At 46.5% G+C, this 23,346-nt stretch overlaps 1 protein-coding gene across 3 annotated transcripts in view; it reads right to left on the bottom strand.

Annotated features, from left to right (window-relative positions):
* The window catches only part of ELOVL7 (ELOVL fatty acid elongase 7), a 60,419-nt gene extending 49,192 nt beyond the window's left edge, over window positions 1-11,227 (bottom strand). For 2 of the 3 annotated variants that reach the window (XM_074994275.1, XM_074994277.1), the window contains exons 1-3: window positions 11,088-11,227; window positions 6,912-7,020; window positions 6,112-6,190 (exon numbers count right to left, since the gene is read on the bottom strand). The gene's annotated coding sequence lies outside the window, so the exon portion shown is untranslated. Of the gene's footprint in view, window positions 1-6,111; window positions 6,191-6,911; window positions 7,021-9,756; window positions 9,842-11,087 lie in introns of those variants that run through there. The other variant, XM_074994276.1, reaches the window with a different exon arrangement.
* Window positions 11,228-23,346: the final 12,119 nt, after the last annotated feature.

The raw sequence follows: 23,346 nt of genomic DNA, 5'->3' as shown, positions 1-23,346 counted from the left end.
AAGAAACAATGAATTTCCTAGGACATACTATATTTGTTATTTCCCCTCCCCATTCACAAAGACAGGCAAGTAAAAATAGCTCAAGAAATTCATCTAAATAAAGCATCTCAAGAGAGGGATATATCATGCTATCTAGACATGAAAGACATCTGCTATACAGCCAAAGCATACATCCTTGATGAGAGGATCAAGACATATTTAACCTCTTACAATGCATTACAATACAAGTCCATATTGCTGGAATCACTTATGTTCAGTAAAAACAGCAATGTGCTAGAAACATACCCCATTGGGCAAGTATATAATTCCATGGTTCCCAAATTTGTTACTACTATGACTCTTAAACAGATAATTTTAAAACTTGGTGACTCCCTACAATGAAATACCATTTTTTTTAAACTGACTCAGGTCACTAGAGTCAAGAGTTCTTCAAACTATTAAATCGCATACAGTTTACTACTATAATAAAAAATCCTTTATGTTCTAATCTAATCCAAGGTATTAATACTATAATTTGAAAATATAGATTTTTGCATGTTTGGATACAGCCTAAGATTCTATTGAGAAGAAAGGGCCTGAGATTTTACAACATTAAGATTGAGAGCCTTATGTACCTCTGGAACTGATTTCTTTGATGCAGTGTATCCAAATGACTGCTAGTACCTTTCTTCACTCGTGCTGCAACTCCAGGTCATAGTTGCTAACATCCTTACAATTTACAAGGCCCTACACAACTGAGACTGTGCTGTTTCTGCCAGGGGCCTGGAGCTTCCATCCCACACTGCCCTATCGCGTAGCTTCTGCTGGTGGCCTAGGACTCGGGACTCCCCATTCACAGAGAGGTGAAGTGCCTTGTCCATGGTCACACAACAGGCAAGTGGCAGATCCAGAAACAGAACCCACGTCTCTTGACTCCCAATCCAATACATCTGTTGAGCCATACTGTACAGCTGTCCAAGTACCTGCCAGTTTCTTCATTGTCAAATCAAGACAATAGAAAGTTTACTGTTTTGTAAAGTAAAGAAATTCTTAGATTTTTGGGATACAAAGTTTTACTCTCTCTGCTTTCTTACTGAAAAAGGAACCTTGGCAACAAATTCATCTCATCTGCCCAGAGTCAGGCTCAGATTCAGAAAGATCCCCCCATTTTCAAGCCTCAATATTTGTGCAGCACAAGCATCTTTTTACAATAGGAAAATTACTAAAAACAAAGAAGAAGCTTGTTGCAAAGGGCTTATAGCAATTCCTTCAAGATTCTAGATACTTCTAAAGAATACCCATATTTCTAGGGCCATGTCAGAATTGCTGTTCTATAGTTATCTTGCAAATTCAGTGAAATGAGATATAAAAACTCCCTCCCACCCCCCTCCTCCCATATGGACATACATCGCTTCCAAGCAGCTGGCAAAGGAAATAGAAAGAAAGAAGATGGAAGCTTTTCCCTACAACTAGAAAAACAGAATTTCCTTTCAACTCTCAGGTAGGTAAGTTTGTATTTATACACATGTACATAGGCAATGGGACTGTTCCTGTAAGCTGAGCACTCATGCAGCCACCCAGCAGAGATTCAAATGCTGCCCAGCCAATTAGCAGAATGCTCACAACTAGCTTTTGTATTCGGACTGGTTGTGCATAGTCACACATGCCACGGTGCACATAAAGAGTTACTCCGTATATGGATGAAAAACATCTGCACATTGATGGAAAAGATTAGAGGGAACAATGACAGTAGGTGAATCTAGGGCTGGCAGAGGCAAGCCCCCAACCCTGCCCATTCTGCCTGAGGTCCCATGTGTGCCACCCAGGGAACCCCTGGGAGTTAAGCTCCCCCCCACTGTAGGGGCAGACCATACCTCCCCACCAATGGGAGACATGAACCCCTAGCCTGCCCCTCTTTCCTCAAGCAAGGGAAGAGAATGCAAGTGGTGCACAGCCCCAGCAATGTTCCATCTAATTTTTCCAGTCCACGTGCAGAATAAATTTTGTTATGTGCACTAAGGTACATAAGGATGTGCATCCAGTAGAAACACATGCTGCCAGTTGTGGTTGCTCTGCTAAATCGGCTGGGCAGCATTTGAATCTCTCCCGGGTGGCTGCCCAAGCGTTCAGCTTACAGGGAACACTGGGCGGCAGCCTACCCCAGCCCCAGAAGCATGGGAAAGGCAGGTGTGCCCATCAGCCCCAGAGGGTGGGTGGCATGCAGCCTCCATGGCCACAACCCCGGACAGGCTAAAGCCTAGGCAGTCCCAGGAGACTGGGGAGCCACACTGAATGGGCGGGGGAGAAGGGGCGCTGGGAGGGGGGCATGGGCAGGGCCAGATGAGCAGTTTGGGAAGGCATTATCTTCCCTGCCTCTAATATCCATGGTTCATGCACACACACAATAGCTGCAAATCTATTCAACAGTGTATCCCAAGAAGACTGTTATGTCCGTACCTGGGTCTATCCCTCCTGGGCCACTGACTTATTAAGGGATTCAAGATCACACAATTTTCTAATGAGTGAAATGGAAACATTCCCAGTCTCAGAGAGTTGTTTTAACTTTTAATTCATTATGTCTAATGCACTGGATACTTGAATGAACACTACTGTTGACATGCAAGAACATAATTTCTCTCTCATTAAAGTCTCTATTAGGCAGAAACAGAAGCAACAAGCTGCATGAGCTTCCAAAGGTTGGTAATATTTTGGCCTGAGCTATTTAGTTTTACCAGTGAAGTGGTAGAACTCATGGGAATAATGTTGAGTTGAGAAAAATCCAGAAAGCAAGCTGGGCCAAATTTCATTTTCTTCTTCACATTTTAGAAAGTGGTGATGGATTTTTTGTTTGGGTTTAAAACAACAAACTTATGCATAAATTCCTCAAATTGCTTATTGTCTATTTACCTGAAAAGTAGCGCGAGATGAAGCTGGGGAATATCCTCCCAACCTGAAATGATTCTTTACAAGTCTTGTGAAGTGAAATATGTAAACTTCCTATAATTTGTACATTTCAATTTTAGAGTTTTTTTTATATGACCACTACAATTTAGAAGTCATGATTATGACTGGAATAACAAAACATGTCAAAGGAATGCATTTATAATACACCAAAGATATATATTAAGTGATTTACAAGATTCTCCTACTTGTAATTTTATTATCTCTCAAAAAGTTTAGCAGATTTAAACATCAGCAGACTTCCTTTATTGGAATAAGTAACTCAAGTGTTGTTGGTGCATCAATATCAAATTAAGTGACCTAAGGAATAAATTATTTTTAGCAGAAGCTGTTCAAGAATACAGTTGTTGTCCTCAATAAAAAGGTTAAACTCACACAGGACCCTGTTCCAGTCTGGCATCACAAAAGTAGAATTTATCAAAAATCTACCCATATGCATTAGGAACACTGTCAAAATCAAGTATCAGAGAGGTAGCTGTGTTAGTCTGTGTCTTCAAGAACAAGAAGAAATCCTGTTGTACCTTGTAGACTAACAGATATTTTGGAGCATAAGCTTTCATGGGCAAAGACTCATGCATCTGATGAAGTGGGTCTTTGTCCATGAAAGCTTATGCTCCAAAATATCTGTTAGTCTATAAGGTGCCCCAGGACTTCTTCTTGTTCTCGCAGATCTTAACTGTAACCCCATATGTGATGCTTCAGCCAACACCTTTCAACAGGCAAAGCAGGTTTAAGAAAACAAAATAGGACAAATGACACAGGTGATGGCTGACTACACACGTAGTAGAGATGGCTGAAAATATATTCCAATTTTAACAAAAACTAAGTATGAGTTTAAAATCTAAAAAAGGCACTTACAGGAAGATGAATTCTTGGAGAAGAAAATGAGCACAGGCAAAGGGAGGGTTCCAGTATGGAATATATCCAAACCAAAAAGGACACATTGAAATACTAAGTTAAATTAACTTGACTTTAGTTTAAGCCATTTTTGTATTTTCTCTGTAAATTGCAAGTTACAGAATCACAGGGCCAAGGGACCTCAGGAGGTCATCTAGTCCAGCGCCCTGCTTCAAGCAGGGTCAACCCCTACTAAGTCATCCCAGCCAGGACCTTGTCCAGCCGGGACTTAAAAACCTCAAGGGATGGAGAATCCACCACCTCTCTAGGCAATGCATTCCAATGCTTCACCACCTGCCTGGTGAAGAAGTTTTTCCTAATATCTGATCTACACCTTTCCCTCTTCAACTTCTGACCATTACTCCTTGTTCTGCCATCTGACACCACTGAGAACAATTTCTCACTCTCCTCTTTAGAGCTCCCCTTCAGGAAGTTGAAGGCTGCTATTAAATCACCTCTAAGTCTTCTCTTCTGTAAACTAAACAAGCCCAAATCCCTCAGCCTGTCCTCATAGGTCTTGTGCTCCAGACCATTAATCATTTTTGTTGCCCTTCGCTGACCCTGTTCTAGCAAATCCACATCCTTTTTATACTGGGGGGCTCAAAACTGGACACAATATTCCAGATGTGGCCTCACCAGTGCCGAATAAAGAGGAATAACTACTTCCCTAGATCTGCTCAAAATGTTCCTCCTAATGCACCCCAGTATGCCGTTAGCTTTCTTGGCTACAAGGGCACACTGTTTACTCATATCCAGCCTTTCATCCACCATAACCCCTAGGTCCCTTTACATCATACTGCTGCTGAGCCAGTCAGTCCCCAGCCTGCCAAGTCAACAACCAATTAATCTGAGGCATTGCAGATTTGGAAATGGGGATTACTTACACCTTTCTCGTGTTAGGAGACAAGCGTAACAGCGAGAGCATTCATCAGTGAAGCTGAATTCTTGTTGTGGAAATAGCAAACAATTATGTACAAGTAGTATTTTCTTAGGCCTCTCAGTCCTTCAAAGACTTACAAATATACTTAATTTTATGAACTGTTAGCAGCCACATTCAATTCCACACGTTAAGAATATACATAAATCTTCCAAGATGATAACCTTGCTCAATATGTCTATTCTCTGGATATTCAGAATCATTTATTTTATACTAGTGACACTTTAGAGGTCGCAATGGGGATCAAGAAAAAGCCGCTGCCCCAACAATACATGCATGTAAAATAAATGGACAAAAATAAGACGTGTGAGGAGGACAAAGAAGTCATATTGCATCTACTGAATGACCATTGTCAAGGGATTTGCAGACATACCAAACTGAGTATAAGATCAGTGCAAAAATCTATAAAGTCGCTACAAAAAGAGCTCCTCTCAAGTACAGAAGGCAGGGGCTCTTGAACAAGATGGACTAGACCAATGTTCCTTAAACTATGTTCTGCAGAACTCTGGTGTTCCATGAAAACTCACAAGTGAGCCGCAAGCACCTGACACATTTTTTGATATCATGCACTGATGGTACATATTTTCTGTTGTCAAACCCAGATACAATGTTACTTCTTCATTGCTATGATACCTCATTAAATTACTTCATTTTAGTTTTGCTGTATATGTTACTGGTTTCTTTTCTCTGTTTTGATTTTGAAGAAAATTCTCATAAGTGTTCCGCATAAAAATATTAGTTTTGGTGTTCCATGGTCTCAAAAAGTTTAAGAAACACTAGGCTAGAGGACCATGGCCCCATCAATTTTTTCCTGCCTAACGTATGAGCAAAGGAGCAAAGAAAGAGTGCAGAGGGGGAAGAGAAGAGTAAGCAGTGCGCAAGGCCCCAGGGAGAAAAAGGCAGAGCAAGGGGTGAGCAAGAAGAAAAGTGGATGAAGCCCTTGTTCAGGCACTGGAGGCTCCCAACACTCCTGCAGAGCTTCCAGCACTCCTTAGAGAGGGCAACATCATTGTGAGGTAAAGCTGGTTGAGAGACAGTTAAACTCTTATGTAGTGTCGGTAGCTTTGTCTCCACAGAGGAGGCAGGGTTTTTTTAAAAAAGAAAAAGATAAGTTGTTATGGCTTTGTACTCATTAGCAATGCAGAGCCATTACCATTAAGAGGGGTAGTCTTGATTCCACTCCTTCTTGTGAACCAGAACAGTTCAAGTTCTATTCACTGACACCTGAGTTTGAACAGTAATCATACTAAGGACCATGCAGCTGCAAAGTTGGAGGCATGGGATTAATCTAAACTGGATAACCATTTTTATGAACAGTGCATGAAAAGAGATCCTACCTTGTGTTTGCTTCAATGGCCTTTACAGGAGTATCTTGGCGGGGACTTCAGAAGAGCCTAAGCAAGTTAGGCTTGATCCCTGAAATTCAAACCCCATTGGTATCTTCAGCACATTGACATGGAAATCAAAATTATTAATAACTAAAGCCATTTTTCAGTCCTGCTTTTAAGAGAAGAACAAGACTAAATTATGCCAGTTACAGGCCTTAAAACACAAGTTATTATTCATAAACAATGTCACTGAAATGAGCATACACCTTAACACACATTTGGCCTTAGCTATATCTTAACTGCTTGTGAAGATAAAGTTGCATCAAGGTCTGAAACCAATAACATCTCATTCTAGATATACTCCAGCAATGCATACAGAACAACTTTTACTAAATTAAACATGATTTTAGTGAAATAATGCTTCCTCTACAACAGGTAAAGTTACATGTTGGAAGTAAATAATTAAAAACAAAAGGAAAGCTTTCAGACAGGCTGGAGACATGAGCCAGTCATGCAAAATTTTCAGTTTTTCATCTCTAATCATTCTTTGATTTTATCTCAGTTTTTCACCTTTTGTTAGTTAACTATTATATCATTCAGCTCTGTAAGGCATTTTGAATACACCATAAATGAGAGAGACTGTGCAAAATAAAGTTGCTTTGTTTTACTTTCTTGGCTATTTTTCTCTAGCAGCTCAAAAGATGAACTTAAAGACACACTATTAGTTTTACAAATAAATTATCTTGTTTTAATAATCCAATATTTCTAAAGATTAAAAGATTACTTTCCACCACTAATGTTGCATTTACCTTTTTAAATTACAGGCACACTTGGACAATGAAAAGCAAGTTGACTCGCCAGTTTCACTTTCCCCTTCTCATGCACAAGTTCAGGGTTGTCAGGTTCTGATTCCCAGGGCTGTAACGGAATGCAGAGTAACTTAATTTTTAAGAGATGGGAAATGATTGTATTTAAAAACTTAATAGAAAACTATTAAAGCTAAATGTAAAATAATAATGAGGCTCTGGCATGTTTTAGACCTGTTTTATAGAAACATTCCTTCTCTCCATTTAAACAGCACTCTATTTGAGTTTCTCAATATTAAGGTTCTAATCCTTGTGGTTGCAAGGAAAATTTTCCAATTGCTAACTTAGCAGTCACCTCATAAATTTGCAGATAGACATAACAGAGTTTCCATAAACTATAGCAAAGTGTAAACTGCTCAGTATTACCAGTTTTCACTGTTTTTCTGATCCCCACAGCAGTGAAATTGACAAATCTTACTTCAGTTCTACTCTGTGATTTCTGCAAGTTGTGTGTGCTTGTGTGTGTTAAAGGTGCAACGCAGCACCTATTTGCTGCTGAGTGGAAAAGGTAGAGTAGCAGAACATCCCTTCCCATTGCAGCAGTTAGGAACTGTAAGACAGTTGAAGACCTACTGCCAAAGCTTTTATGGGGAGAAACCATATGCTTAGTCCTTCTCCCTTTTTGTAGGCAGGCAGAGTTGAATAGAGAGGTTGTACATTTATAAGGCACCAATTAGCCGTAGAGATTGATAGGGAAGTTAAGAGTACCCAAGTAAAGTTCAAGGTAAGGGTCCCAGCACTCTCCTGCTTCCTACATGTGGGAAGGGCATAGGGCCTGACTAAATTCCTGTTGCTCCCCCACCCAATCACACGCGTATATTTTGTATCTATGGCTAACAGCCTTAGTTCTCCAGATTTTAGGCCAATTTCAAAATCCTATGAGTGCACAAATGGGGATGACCAAGGTGACTGATCAGATAAGTTAGAGAAAAGAAATACTACACAAAAAGAGAATTCAAAAGAAGATAGATAAGAGATTTAAAAACAGTAACAGCACAAGAGGAAAGACACTGACAACTCGCCTAAGCATATACAATAAATTACTATAGTAAAAAGAGTGGGGTGAAGCCAAGAAGGAAAAGGTGATAAGAAAAAAAAGTATCAGGAAACTACTAAGTAGAGCTGATCACATAGCACTTAGAAAATCTATTTACTGGTACTGATACTTGTTGACTACTCTGATTAGTACTTTGTGGTGTGCAGCTTCCTTTATATCTGGTTAGATGATAGTCAGCAATTATTAATAGAGTAATACCAATGGAATTTTTTAAATACATTCCAAGAATTTTCTGCCCTAATGCGCTTATAAAATGTAAGAATAATTTAATAGACGTTGATTGACACTGGTATAATGAAATACAATTGTATTCCTTTCTGTTGCAATTGGTGCAACCTTAGAGGAAGAGAACAGGTACTGGTTTCAATTTAGACTGTGCATTTGACTCTTAGGAAAGTTAATATAAATAAATGCAGGAGGGGATGCTAACGTCAAAAGCTAAAGTGCATTAAACTCCCTTGTACACACTAACTCAGAAGTAAAATGGCATATGTTTTCTGTAGTTGATGTCTTGTGTACACCACAAAATTAACTGAGCTTAACTACGTAGCTCAAGGATGTGAAAAATCCACAGCCGTGGAGAGGTGCAATTAAATCAATGTAAGAATGGGTGATGGTGAGCTTCCCGGAACAGCAAGGCATGGCCCCACTCACTCTCCATCCTGAAGGCCCCACTTCAGGAGCTAGGGCCACAAGGCCTGCCTTCCCAAGGCCCGGAAGGCTGCAGTGGTGCTGTCTGCTTTCCAGTCCCACTCTCCAGGGGTGGCAAAGCTATGAGCATTAGCCAGCCTGGGGCTGAGGAGGTGGGGTTGGAGCTCTAGGTTCCCACACATGCAGAATGGGCAGGGCCTTGGCACAAGCCACCCATGAATCCAAGTCCTCCTCCTGACACCCTGAGGTCAACAAAGGGATTGTTCCATCAACCTAGCTACCACCTCTTGGATACTCCAAAGGGAGAACCCCTCCTACTGTAGGGTCTAAGCTGAAGCAGTACAGGTGTGTCTTTGTAATGGTTTAAGTATAGTGACAGCCTTGATTTTCCTTGGATTAAGGCTGTTTTACTTTAATTTATGCCAATTAATATCACCCCTGTAGTTAATTCATTTCAACTTCTCCATGTAGAGAAGTCTGAACTGAACAATAGATAAAGGCCTCAGCCCAGTATCAAGTGCATTTTTCAGCCCTAAAGTAGTTAGTGTGGGCAGTACAGTGGAAAGAAGCACAGCCATTTGTCCAAGGTTATTTATCAGGCACCAACTAACCCTAGAGACTGATATATAAGTTAACAGTACCGAGCAAAGTTCAAGGTAAGGATCCCAGCAGTCCCGCACTTCCTACACATGGGAAGGGCATAGGGATTGACTTCATTCCTGTTGCTCCCCCACCCAATCACACACACACACGCACACATTTTGTATCTATGGGTCAGGGCATTAGTTCTCTGGATTTTAGTGGGGGAGGGATAACAGTGGTTTGAGCATTAGCTAGTTAAACAGAGGGTTGTAAGTTTAGCCCTGGAGGGGGCCATCTGGGGCAAACACACACATGAACAAAAAATCATGATAGCAGTTTTCAAGAACCTCAAAGGGAGGGTTAGGAGGGAAAAATTGTTCTCCTTGGCCTCTGAGGACAGGACAAAGAACAATGGGCTTAAACTGCAGCAAAGGAGGTTTGGATTAGACATTAGGAAAAAGCTTCCTGTTAGGCTGGTTAAACTCGGGAATAAGTTACCTAGGGAGGTTGTGGAATCTTCATTGCTGGAGATATTTAAGAGCAGGTTTGACAGACACCTATCCGGGTGGTGTAGATGGTGTTTGGTCCTGCCAAGGGGGCACGGAACTGGACTCCACGACCCCCTGAGGTCCCTTCCAGTCCTAGTGTTCTATGATTCTAAGGCCACATAAAGTCTAGAGCAAATCCGTGTTCAGGCTCCCCATGGTCCACCCCCCTCAGCCTCCCCTCCCCATGTTACGGGAAAAGCGGGAGCCTGGGATCTCCCGTCCAGCCGCCGAGTGTCTCCCTCCGAGGCGTGGAGCACGCAGAAGCCAGACGCCTTTTTCCCGGCTGATAAAGCCGCCACCAGCCTCTTGCACAACACAAAGGTGTTCCGTCCCCACTCCCACCCTCGGCGTGACTCGCTCGGCAGGGACGGGCGGCGTAGCTGACGGGTTTTATCGCGCCCACCCCACGCCTTACACCCGCTCGTGGAGCGCAACAGCCGGGGCAGGAGTCGCTGGAGAAAAGCTGTGCGGACACTCCTCAGCGGGTCCGTCTCTCCCGGCCGGCCACACGAGCGCGCCGCGCGCTGCCCGGGAGGGCTGGTGCTGCCGCGGCTGTGGAGGGCAGCCCAGGGCGGGCACACCTCGGGTCCCCACGAGCCGGCGAGCAGGCATTGGTTAGAGCGGGACCCAGGCAACGCGCGACTCCAGCGCCCCCGCCCCGAGCCGGACGTGGGCTTCACCCAGCCGGAGCCGCTGTAACAGAGGGGGCCGGGACCTGAGCAGCGTTCTTCCCCCAGCCACCTGCCAGGCCGCTGCAGCGCCCGGCTCCCCTTCTCCCCCCCGCCGCCACGGCAGCGCCCGGCTCCCCTCCTCCCCTCTGCCACGGCAGCGCCCAGCTCCCCTCCTCCCTCCCCCCCCCTCCGCCCACAGCGCCCGGCTCCCCTCCTCCCGCCCCCCCCCCGCGGCAGCGCCCGGCTCCCCTCCTCCCGCCCCCCCCCCCCCCGCGGCAGACCCGACCCCTCCTCTCCCACCCACTGCAGCGCCTAACTTCTCCTCCGCCTCCCCCACCCCGCTGGAGCCCCTCCAACACCTTCCTCCCCCCGCACCTCCCGTGCTGCGGCCCCTAACTCCCCGCCCCACCGCCACTGCAGCGCTCAGCTCCCCGCGTCCCTTCTGCCGCCCCTAGTATGCCCCTTCCTACCGGCCGCCGCCCCAGCTCCGCTCCCGTGGGCGCCAGCCCGCCCCGCAGGTAACTGGAGCCACGTTCCCGGCGGCCCAAGCTCGCTCTCCGGCCCGAAAGTTGCCGGGAAGTTGCCCGCAGGCGCTGGCCCGGCCACTCACCAGCCACGAGAGCCGAGCGCGGACCGGACGGGACGGGACCGGACCGGACCGCACCTGCCAGCCCGCCCTCCAGTGCGCGAGTGGCAGCGGCGCGGTCGCTCACACGCTCCCCAGTGCCGGGGAGGGGAGCGGGAGCGGGAGCCCTGAGTCACCTTCCCCACGCCCACTTGTGAGCGGCGGCAGCGCGGGGCTGGACCCTGCTGAGCCAGCGCCCTCCCCTGCTTCCCTCCCGGACCGGGAGCCGGGCGCGGCCTCCTTGGGTGTGGGGCAGGTTCCAGGCGGAGCAAGCGGCTGGTTCAGGACACCCTGAGGCAGCCACTCCGGCGCCCTCTGGCTGCTCGCCCTGTTCTTCGCTGCTCCCAGGCGCTACCCATCCCGCCTCGGCCCCAGGGCTGTGTGGGTTTGGGTGGTGCCCAGAATAGGTCCCAGCCCTCCCCCACCTGCCTAAGGTGGAGGGGTTGGGGGGGGGGCAGAGTTGTGAGGTTCAGACTCTGATCTTGAGTTTGGGCGCTGGAGGGGGTTTGGCGAGTGGGCTCTGGACAGGGCCAGGGTATGAGGATTTCGGGGTGCAACTGGCAGGCTGGCCTGGGCAGGGGCCAAGGATGACACTCCTCCCCCAGCACTCTTCCTACTAGCAGAAGTCAGCTTTGGGAGCGGCCTTTCCCCATCCTCTCTATGGCACAGCGGTCACTCAAGCCCTCTCAGGCTGCTGTTTAGGAGATCATAACAGCGGCAAGCCCCACACAGAGGAGTTGCCGTGCACCTCCTCTCCCTGCAGGCACAGCAGCCACTCTAGCTTGCTCCTGGCACTGCTCCCTTATAGCCCACAGCAGCAGGTGAGGGAACATGCTGTGGAGCTGCCTGCAGCCCAGGACAAGCAGGGATACTCTGAGGATGTGGAGGGGCCAGGCGGGTAGCGAGAAATATTGGGGCAACAGGTGGGGTCTGGGGAGAGATTCATTCCCAAACATTGGTGGAGCCCAGGCACTATAGGCCCATATAAGTAGCTGCCTCTGCAGTTCCTCTGCTTCACATGGCCATAACTGCAGCTCCCCATCTCCTTTTATAGAAGCCCTATGGGCAAACTTGTAAATAGCTGCAAGAGATGGCAGCCTCCCACATGGTCTTTGTAACTGCCTTCATCTGAAGCAGCATGTATGGCTCTGGCTGGAGATGGGACATTGGACCCAGCGAGCCAGAGCACTGACATGCCTTGGACCCCACACCCTCGCTATCACTCCAAGTCAGGTGTTTGGGCAACATTCACGAGTTAAGGTCTGATAGCCCAGGTGGTGGATGAGATTGTTGAAAGAATTTTCTCACAGCTCAGCATGACCATGTTTTTTTTATAGTTTCTTCTGCAGTATGTAAATGTATGTTACTTACCAAGATTATCTCAGTCATTTGCTGGACAGTTTGGGGCCCTGGGGTACTGGCACATGCTCCTACTTTCTAGTCTCAACTTATGCAAGGTAAGTTCCCTGTAAACTGTAATATTGTTGTCTAATTAGGATAAAGGAAAAGCACAGATCAGATGGCACTTGGGTGTGACCAAACCCTCGATGTTGAGTCATAAGACTCAGAGTGCAGGTCTGCTGGTACAGAAATAGCAAGATTGCACAGGTTTTGATTGCTGGAAACAGCACCAGTAGGATTCTCCCCATAGAAGCTGGCAAAATTTGGTTTGTTAGAAGGACCATTAGCTTCCTCGGAGTATGCTTGGTAGGGACGAGAGGTGCAGTAAGAATGTTGATTCACTTCCATCTAGAGTAGTGTGTGCCAATATAGAGTCAGCACATGCTGAATTTTATTAACATGCAGCTCAACAATGCACAAAACCCCTCCAACCATTGCATCTCTGTGGGCACGACTTGAGACTGCTGGTGCCCTACCCAGCCTGAGCACCTGCACCCCCATCCCCTGCCAGGGAGCAGGGCAGCAACTCTTTGCTGAGGGGGGGAGGCTGTGCTCAGAGGTGTGGGGGCAGGAATAGGGTAAAGAGACTGGTGAGGGAACAGGTGAAAGTGGGATGCCTTGGGGGTGTTTGAGTCAACCAGCACTAGGCCTACACCGCATAGGGCACTACTTAATTTGGGGTGCCATATGCAGCTGGGTTCGCTGTGTATGCCTATGAACAATCCTGCTTTCTCTTCTGAGCCCCAGTGCTCCCCCCTTACAGCAGTAAGGAGACTGGAGCTGGGAAGAAGCGTGAGAAAGCATGCGCGAAACCAAGCTTGCCCTTGTTCAGCCACCCTCTTTCATCATGACAGCCACCCTGGTTAAGGCTGCCACAATGTGACAGCAAAATCCTTGTGGTAGGAAGACTCGTGCTTAACATCAGTTTTTCCCACACCCTATGGCTCACCTACCCATTTTCAACCTGCCTTATCATAAATCAGTCCTTCTTAAATCAATTCCAGCCCAGTACTGGTGAGGTGTCTGAGAGAATCCAGGCTGCGGCATAGATCAAACCATGATGCCTATTGTCAAGAAATTTCTGCTAACCAAATTCAAGGGTGGGCTCAGCTCTACTTAGTCCCTAAGAATGAAATTGGTGGGCTCAGTGAACATGCAAACACTAAATAAAATAAGCAGCTTTTTAAGGACTTGGTTGTGGCTCATGCTGCCGTAATTGCAAATTAAAGAAAAAAAAAGTTCTCCTGATTATTTGATGGATATCTCAGTAAACATCTAAAAGCCCAACTATGAACAACTCATATCTCAAAAGCAAACTATGTGTGATCTCGAAACGTTGGGTATCTCCCCCTTTAATATAAGTTGTGCATTGTGGGATATGTATGTGCACTGTTCTTAAAGTAGGTGTTACAAAAATTATGGTCTGACACTTATTAAGAATCATCTCATATTCACACGCATTGCAGGTCTTGAATTAGAGTTTTTTTTACCAAATTTGAAAAAAGAATTGCTCTTTTGATTGCCTACCTCTGGACTAAATGATCTGGCACTTTATACTAGCCTTAATCTCTGTAACTATCTTTTAAGGAGAATACCAAGAAATAGACAAGTATTTGGGGACAAAGCAAAGGGGATCTTTTCTTTGAGCATGTGCTGTTGGGTGTCCAAAGGGGTAGTTAGCATAGCCAAGAAAGAGCACTGACAAGGACAGCATATCATAATATATGGAAATACACACCTAATAAACATGCACCTCTCATAGAGCTGGAAGGGACCTCAGAAGGTTGTCTAGCTCAGTCTCCTGCCCTTTTGGCAGGACCAGCCATATCCTTTTTCTAATCTATCTACCCCAGATCTGTAAATGGCCCCCTGAAGAGCTGAACTCACAGCTCTAGGTTTAGCAAGCTAATACTCAAACCACTGAGCTAGCCCTCCTGCAGGCTAGGGCCACTCTGCGGAGTCCCAGCCCCCACCCAACAAGCACACAGTTCGGTCCCCTCCCCAGGAGGAGCCACTGGTCAGGGAGAACTGCCCTGGTCCTCTGGGAGGAGCTGTCACAGCAGATCACACTCACCTGCTCCCAGCCCTCTTTCCTGAGACCCCTGCCCTAACTTCTGCACCTCCAACCTGCCTTGAGCTCTCCCACCTCTCTGCCCTAAGCCACCCACCCACTTCCCTCCTCACACCAGCCTTCATTTTTGAAAAATACTGTCATAGAAAAAAAAAGCATGTACATTTTTCATTTAATACTTTACTTTATTTTTCAAAAGTATTTCAGTTAAAGGACCAAGCAATGCCAGGTACATCAGCTAGTTAACTATAATAAAAGTATTTAAGTGATTGAAAGTGAAAACAGACAGATCAAAGGAAGTTACTAAACCAAAATAAACAAAACGAACCAGCTAATCCTTATACACTAAGAAACGTGCTGCATGAACATTCTTACCCTATTAGTTGTTCTATACCTCTCTTTCACAAGCTAGGCAGCCTCCTAGCTGGGGCCCAGTCCTTCCCCTCTCCAGTCTTAGATGTTTCCAGCAGTCATCTTGGGTGGCGAGTGGGGATCTGCTGGCTCTGGGCCACTACTACTATTGTTTGGTTTCCCCTCTTTATATTCCTCGTACCCAAGGCAAGAATTCTTTGCATTCAGTTCAATTTTTTCTCAACTTGAGTGGAAAAGTTCATGATCCAAAGTGGGTTACAGTGTTCCAGCATTAGGTAACTTGGATGTGTGTCCTGGCATGACCAACCACAATCCATTTTACAGCAGGGGTTTCAAACTCACAGCCTGTTGGCCATTCCTGGCTGGAGCAGTTGCACAATCTGGCCTAAGAGAAATAGGGGTGGGGGTTGTCTATTACTGTCCCTGAAGGCCTGCCCCTTTCTGCCATTGCACTAGGCCCAGGGACACAGCCTCAGGGATTATGGGGGTCCTGGTGCAGGGCAGCAGCATCAGCAGCGGTCACCACCCTCCCCCACCTCCATAGTCCCTGCAGTTGCAGGAGCCATGGGGAAGCAGAGTGAGTGTGCTTGCCAAGCGTGCTCCACATTCCTGCAGGTCCCACTCCTGTAGGGAATGCAGAGAGGCCTGATCACTGCTGCCCCTCACTCCCCATGCCAGACTCCCTCCTGTAATAACTGAGGCTGCATCCCTGGGGGATGGGACACTATATCAGGGTGGGCAGTGGCATTAAAGGGCAAGGTGTGGGAGACCATGATGTACAACATCCCTGCCCCCCTCCCCACACACACAGCCTGCCAGTACTCCTGGACTGGATTGAGTAACAGCTCTGATTGGGGCTGGTCTGTGGGCCATGATTGTTGGACCCCCTGGCTTTCAGGAAACACAAAACCATGTACAAATTGTTACCTTGAGCACTGGTCCATTAAGGTTCCAGAGTCTCAGTAATGGCTTTTATTAGCACATTTAGAACTATGGACATATCTACACTTCATATGGCTAACTACAAGAATGATATATGCACAAAAGAGAATATAAATGTTTAGCCAATCATAACTTTAAAAATGTTACAAGCTGCATTTTGCTTAAAGCATCTTCAAATTATGCATATTTGTAAGCCAATTTTCATAAAGCATAGGAGGTTGGCTGTTATTTTCTGAAATAATGTACTAGGGTTAAACCCTACTGGTTTCAGATACACACCTGGCAAGGCCAGACTCACTGGAGTCAACTCCGTCTACCCTGATGAGTATGTCTGTGGCACAACTAAAGGTGCTATGACCCATAATCTTCTGGGAGCAGACATACACCAGTACAACTAGGAAATGCTGAGGACCAGAACTCTGCCTGGAGCAAGGCAGACAGCTGGGTGTTTTAAGACACTCGTACAACTCAGAAGTGCTTAGCTGATGAGCCGGAATGCCACTAGAATCAAAGCAACTAGGTAAGGCTGGTATGCGCTGTGTGACAGAGTTGCCCTCCAATGAGGAAAAACGGGGGTGATAAAAGCATGGATAGATTTACAATATCCAGTAAACAATGGGAAGCAACTACTGTGGGGGTGGGGAGCAGGTGAGAATATAGCTGTCAAGAAGGGGAAAGATGTCTCTTAATCTGTAAAACAAGGGTGAGGATTTGAGATGTAATTAAATCTGAGAGGGATGGAATAAGATAACAAGAAACACCCCATGGCCTCTCTCAGCAAAAAAAAAACAAAACACCACAACCCTCTATCCCATTAAACACCATTATTCTATAATAGGAAAGGAACATTATGTTGTTCTGTGGGCTGTGAAACAACTCAGACCCTACCTGTTCAGTGGAAGGGTTAGCTTGTTTACAGACCACTCACCATTAGTATGGCTTCATAGATCAAAAGGAACCTACTCCACCTTGCTATGCTGCAACACGGCTTTGAAGGATTATGATATGGAAATGAAACACGCTGAGGGGTTGCAGAACAAGATAGTCAACACCTCATCCAGAAAAGCGGGAGCAGACTTGAACCCTGTGTCTTGGTCCGTGGCCAAAATTCCAGCTTCAGACTCACAAGGTGTGTTTAACAAACAAAAGGGAGATCACAAGCTTTACCCAAAAAATAAGCAGTCAAATCAAATGACTGCATACAGGCTGACTATTATAAAATACACTAAGTAAGGACTTTTATGAAAGGTTACAGTTTTGTGAGCTTGATGCTCATTATGAGATATACAGTTTATGAATTATGCATATAGAAAACTTATGCTCACTGTATGGGGCCACATCAATTACACCTCATATCAGCGTGGTGAGGCAATCATGCAGGGAGTAGCATTTCCCAAGCCAGTTGTTTTCACAACCATAGCCCAGCAAAAGGAAAAGTGCAGACTATTGGAGTTAAAGACATTGAGATACCCTATGAAAAGTAGATCCCACTTAATAGCCAGAGGGTGGTAGTAAACAGCTTAAAGAACTGAGATTTTAACTAATTTGAAAGTGTGGACTGAAGTTGCATCTTTGTTTATTTTCTGTGTAACTTAGGTAAGTTTGCTTCCTTTTCTGTCTTCTCTTTGAAGTGCTGTTTTGTCTATACCCTCCCCATAGATAACAGCTTATCACCAGGTACAAGTTCAGGAGCAGGTTGTAATGACAGCATGATATATAGTGTTGTTTTGATGGTACCACCATTATCCCCCAAGTTAATGGGTAGATCTAGTTACATCACCATCCCTTAATATATTACAATAAGGGGGTTGTACCTGGATATGTAACTTGTTTATACCTGTGTATAAAAGTGTGTGTAACAGGGGCTGCGTCGAGCAACCTAGGGGATGACAGACACCCCCTTGCCATCAGCTGAGTCGCGTCCATCGTCACGCGTGTGCATGTACCAGTGTAAACTGTTGAGTCATATTGGAGACTCATGAGGGTGTTGGAGACCATACGTCAACGACAATAAACCTGGCTCCAATGCCTTCATACCTCACCTGATTTGTGGTTTTGGGGGCTCTCCTAGGTCTGCCATGTTGGCTAACAGCGGAGTCTACACTGTTAGCCAAAGAGAGCACATGCATGCAGCCATGTGATTAACATCAAAGGGAGCAGATTAGACATCTGAGCACTGTTCCAGTAGAGACACCCGACCACATCCTGCACCCCTCACAAATCCACCCTCTGCACTGAAATTTCTTATGGTACTGTCATATCGCACTCCCTAACCCAATGCCTTGTCACCTGCCCCCAGAGGGGCGTGAGGCAGCAGTAACAGCAGGAAGTTGTCTGACCAACCGGGTCCTGCTCTGTTCTGGGGGTCTTCTGCTCACCTGATTTGATTTTCTATCATCCTGATCAGGCCTGATTCCTGGCATGAGAGTCATGGGTACAGAGAATGCAGAGATAAGCTCCTTATCGCAGATTTACTTCCTAGTAGAGGTTTGATCTGTCTTATATCCAGACTGTGTGTCATTCAGCTAGAGGACTGGATGACTGAAGACTGGCCACAAAGTGGGGAGGAAGTGCAGGCAGTTGCACTTGGCCCGGGGGTGCCTGTGAGAGGTGAGTGCACCCCATTAAGTCACAGATGGAAAACCTTTTTTTTGGTCGGGGCCACTGACCCACATTAAAATCAGTGGAGCCTACAAGCAAGTGAGGTGCAAAATCTTCATAGATATATCCCCCATCTAGGAGGGGGAAAAAAAGATGGACCCTGACCTCACTCATGCAGCTTGGGACAGGAGGGTTCCCTTCACACACAAGCTTGGGGAGGGGTGACACAAAAGGCTCTGGGTCTTCTCCCAGGGCTGAATTCACTCTTTGGGAGGCCAGAAGCTTGTAGATTTTGTGGGTCCTGGGGTGGGGCCAAAAATGAGTGGTTCAGTCTGTGACAAGGGCTTCTGGGGAGGTAGCTGTGGGTGGGGATGCAGGGTCTGGCGCAGGGTCTGGTCCAGGGTTAGGGTACAGGAGTGGAGTGGGGTGCAGGGTCTGCATGATAGGAGGTGTAGACGGGGCTTGGCACCTGGGCAGAAGGAGAGTGCAGGAGTGGCATGTGGGTGGTGGTGCAAAATCTGGGTGGGAGTGGGGTGGGGATACAGGATGTGGGAGGGACAGTGCAGGAGTGGGCTGCAGAAGGGGTAGGTTGGGGACATGGGCTGGGGCAGGGGATTGAGGCACAGTTCCTGAGGGAGGGCAGATGGCTCTGTGCCATGCTGCACTGGTTGGCAGCCAGTGCCCCCCACTGCTCCCACTGGCCTTCTCCTTTTGTAATTTCTTTGCTATGAGTCCAAAGGATGAGATATGTTAAAATGAAGAGGTGGAGGCAGGACTGGAAGCTCTCCTTCAGACTGCAGAAGCCATTGGGTTCATTTTTAAAAAAATGTGGTGGGTTTTTGTTGGCCCACACCTGAATATAGCAAGTTTTGACATGCCAGAGTAACCACAGGCAAAGCAACAAATTGCTAGACCAGCCCAGCCAGAAGCTGGCTGCAATTAATAAAACTTTAAATACAGTCTTCTGGAGCTTTGAAATAAGCTATTTGTTCAAAATTGTTGGGATTTAATGAAACACTACCTCTGCATTAGCCTTGGGCACAGTACCATGTAGCAATACGCAGCTAATGTTTGTCAGTGGGGAAACTGCTATCACTGAAACTTCTTAGAGTTTTACTACCTTAATTGAGTAGTCAGGCAAGTACTAATGTGAAGGGGCTGGTTCTTCCAGTCTTGGGGTTTCATACAGGTAGCACATGAGCATAGCTATTACTGCTTCCAGGTGGGCTTGCATGGCAGGAAACAAATTTGGCTGCCTTACCAAGCACTGTGGCAGACAGGGTGTGGCAAATGTGATTAGCCAATGAATGCAGGAAGCTTTGCTGTCAACCAGTTAGAGACGTTATCAAATCTTCTTTCCCCTCATGCTGCTCTGGATCAGACCATGGTGGGGATGTTGGGTTTCCTCACCCATTCCTGTCACTTCCAACCTTTCCCTCGCTCCTCTCTCCCTCTCGCCTCCACACTTTGGAACAGCAGAGCATCTGAACCTTCACTCTTCTCCCCCCTGGTGTTGTCATCTACCACCCACCCACCCTGCCCCAAGCCCTCCTGCCCCCACACCCCCCCATGCCTCCTCAGCTTTACTCTCTACTTTGGACTCCTGGCTGTCTCTCCCCCTCTCAGTCTCCCATGCTCGTTTTTGGCAATTTCAGCCTCTGTGTCAGGGGTCAGCAAACCCTGGCATGGGTGCCAAATATGGCATGCGAGCCAATTTTCATTGGTACACAAGTGGGAGCTCAGCCCTGCCCCTCCTCCCACATGCAGCCAGCAGCTTGTACAAACCCAGGCTGCCTGTGGATTAACAAAAGAACAGCTAATGCTGCCGGCCACCACCTGAATAGGAAAGCTCTGTGCCTTACTTTAATAATGAAGCTGTTTAAGTAGGACTATAAGTGACACTAAAGAGTATCACTGGCACTCAGACCATTCACAGAGGTCAAAAGGTCAAATTTCAGCACTCCGCCTTGGAAAGGTTGCTGATCCCTGTTCTATTTTGAATACTCAACCACTCCCTTAGCAAGGTGTTGTCTCCCTTTCACCTCTTCTTTTGACCTATGGCCCTGGTTCCATTTTCCCACTCGCCAAAAGAGCCATGTACTCATTGAGCACTGATCTCGCTCTGTGACTTCTTGCCCCATGTTTCCGCTCTCTGACTGCCCTTTGGTCTCGCTCAGCACTGCCCACCAGCCTCCTCCCTCTAATCCAGTACTCAGCTGTCTTTGACTTCCCAGCCATTAGTGTTGACGACTTCTTGTCTGCTCTCTACCTGCTCCTTCCTGACCTCTTGTCCTTTGGTACTATTGATTCTCTCTGTTCTAATCTACTGCTGAGTCTTTTGCCCTTCTCTCCCATTGCAAGGTCTACTTTGCCAACTCCCTGTCCTGGCCTGTTTGCAACATATGTGTCTGCTACTCCTGCTCTTGTGCTGCGGTACTGGGTCCTGTGACCCGAGAGTCTTTCTACATTACAATTCCATTCTCCCATCTGCCCAGATAAAAAACCCTCTATTTCTCCAATTTAACTGAATCTCACTTGGGCGATCTCATCTGCCTTTTTGCCATCTATGACTCACTTCTTAAACCCTTCCCTCCTCCCGTCTTCACTTCTTTCCATGCAGAGGTGATGTTGATATATATTTACAGAACTGACAAATAGGACACAAACTTTCCCCTCCACTCAGCTCATTTACCCTTCCTATGATTTTTCTTTCTCCCCATCACAGATATAGAAACTTCTCATTTCCTCTAACCACTCCTTTTGTCTAAGTGACTACAGCCAACCTCCTGATCTTCCTGGCATTCATTCTCATTCCCTCTTACTCTTTTCCTTACCCTCACTTTTCCAGCTTTTTCCCCTACAATATAAACCTGCTTTACTATCTCCCATCTGAAATACTAAACAACAAACTACCCTTGACCCAACTTTCCTTTCCAATTCTCTTTCCTTCCTTTCTAAGCCTACTCAATGTGCAGTCTGAAGTTCCTCTCCTTCAGTTCCATTCTACATCATCTTCAGTGTGGCTTTGGTCCTTTTACTCAGCTGGAACTCTGCTCAAAGTCTTTAACCATATTGTGAGGGGGTAGTCACTCCTACACCAACCCTAGAGGGATTAAGGTGGTTAGAGAGGCCAATTAGCTGACAAAGGTGCACCTGGAAGAGCAGCCAAGGAGCAATAAAGACTAAGTAAAGAATCAAGCTCACCTGGACAGGAAAAGAGGGGTATGTATAAGGCCAGGTAGCTGAGGACAGAATGGAACTGTATTGAAGAGCTTTCCAGTCATGCTTTCAAGGATCAAGGCGCTTGGCCCCAAGGAGTGTGGTAGACAAGATAGCTGATTGAGGAAATGTAGAAAGCAGTTGATGGAAACAGCAGCAAAGTGTGGTACAACACAGACCTTAGCAGGTGGTTTTAGGTTTCCTGCACTGCAACCCAATGAAGAGGGCAGGCCCTGCAAGTCCCTGGAGAAGTGGCACCAGTAAGCAGCAGTGAACTGGAAGACTGTTTAGAACAGCTTATAGAGACATTTTAGTGCATATGTAACCTTAAAGGGAAAACTACAGTTATCCGGCTGGAGGGCCAGGCCAAGAAGGAGCACTCAAATCCAGAGAAAGATATGGAGTGAGCACCCACAGAAAGAAGCATCAGATTTGCAGAACAAATTCCCAGCTGTGGGCAACATGAACTCCCCTAGTGGTGAGCAGAGTGCCCTGTAAAGCTCTTTTTAGCCAAAATTCAACCAGAACTCTAGTCTTATCCTCCTTGACCTGTCAGCAATCTTTGATACAGTCAACCATGGCAGTATTCTTAAAATCTTGTACACTTTGGCTTCCATAGTCCTGCTCTCTTCCTGCTTCCCTAACTGCTTTTTCAGCACATCCTTTGGATTTTCCTCAGAATTTCTGTGAGGGTTCCAGAGTGCTCTGTCCTAGGTTCCCCTCTCTTTTGTTGCGTAACAATGGGATTGCGGGGAGAGTGGGGGCAAGGATATACTACTGAGAATATTGATTCAGGAAAAATTGTTTAGAGGCAGAGCTACCACAGCCCAAGACTGGAGTTCCTCCACTATAAGGCACACCAAAGCAGCCAAAAAGAGAGGACTTCCGTTTCAGCATACTGGTTAACAAGAAGTCACACCAACAGTTTTCCCAGGCTCTCCAGTTCTCCTTTATCACTACCTACAGTCCTCCTGATACAGATGAGGTTATGAAAACCAATTTCATCTCTTCCAGTCCCAAAGGACCAGACACATGCCCAGGTCAATTATAACTCAGATCTTACCCAAAAATCATGCTTTGCATATCCTTTAGTACCAAAAATCTAAAGGTTTATTCAAGAAAGAAGGAAAGGAAGAATTGTTAAAGGTATCAAATACATACAATTGTAAAGTATTGGTTCAGGCTTGTAGCAGCGATGGAGTAAGTGGCTGGTCTAAGTCAAGTCTCTGGAGTACGTCCACAGCTTGGATACATCAGTCAGTCCGTTGTTTAGTGCAGTGGCCACCAGCTGGTTGATGGTGATCAGCTGGTCAATTCTGGGGAGTGTCCCAGTCCATCACCATCAGAATTGAGCATGTTATGCTTATAAGAAGGTGTAGGAGGTTCGGGCTCCTCCCCTTTCGGGTCAGTGGGCAGCCCCTCTGCCCCACTGCCATGGGTACCCCAACAACCCCCAAGTCACTAGTGCGGGGGGGGGGTTTCCCACCTTGCTCAGGTGGGCGAGGGGGCAGCAGTTTGGGTGCCCAGTATTGCCTCAGATGGGCTCTGGGGGAATGAACTCAAGGCTTCCAGAAAAGAGCCCGGGCCCTAGCTCAGAGCAAGGCAGCACACCAACAGTTTAGGAGCCCTGGGCTCTAG

The sequence above is a fragment of the Carettochelys insculpta genome, chromosome 5 (assembly GCF_033958435.1).
Source record: "Carettochelys insculpta isolate YL-2023 chromosome 5, ASM3395843v1, whole genome shotgun sequence".
NCBI lineage: Eukaryota > Metazoa > Chordata > Testudines > Carettochelyidae > Carettochelys > Carettochelys insculpta.
Note: the sequence above shows the minus strand (reverse complement) of the source record. Positions and strands in the feature narration are given on the sequence as shown.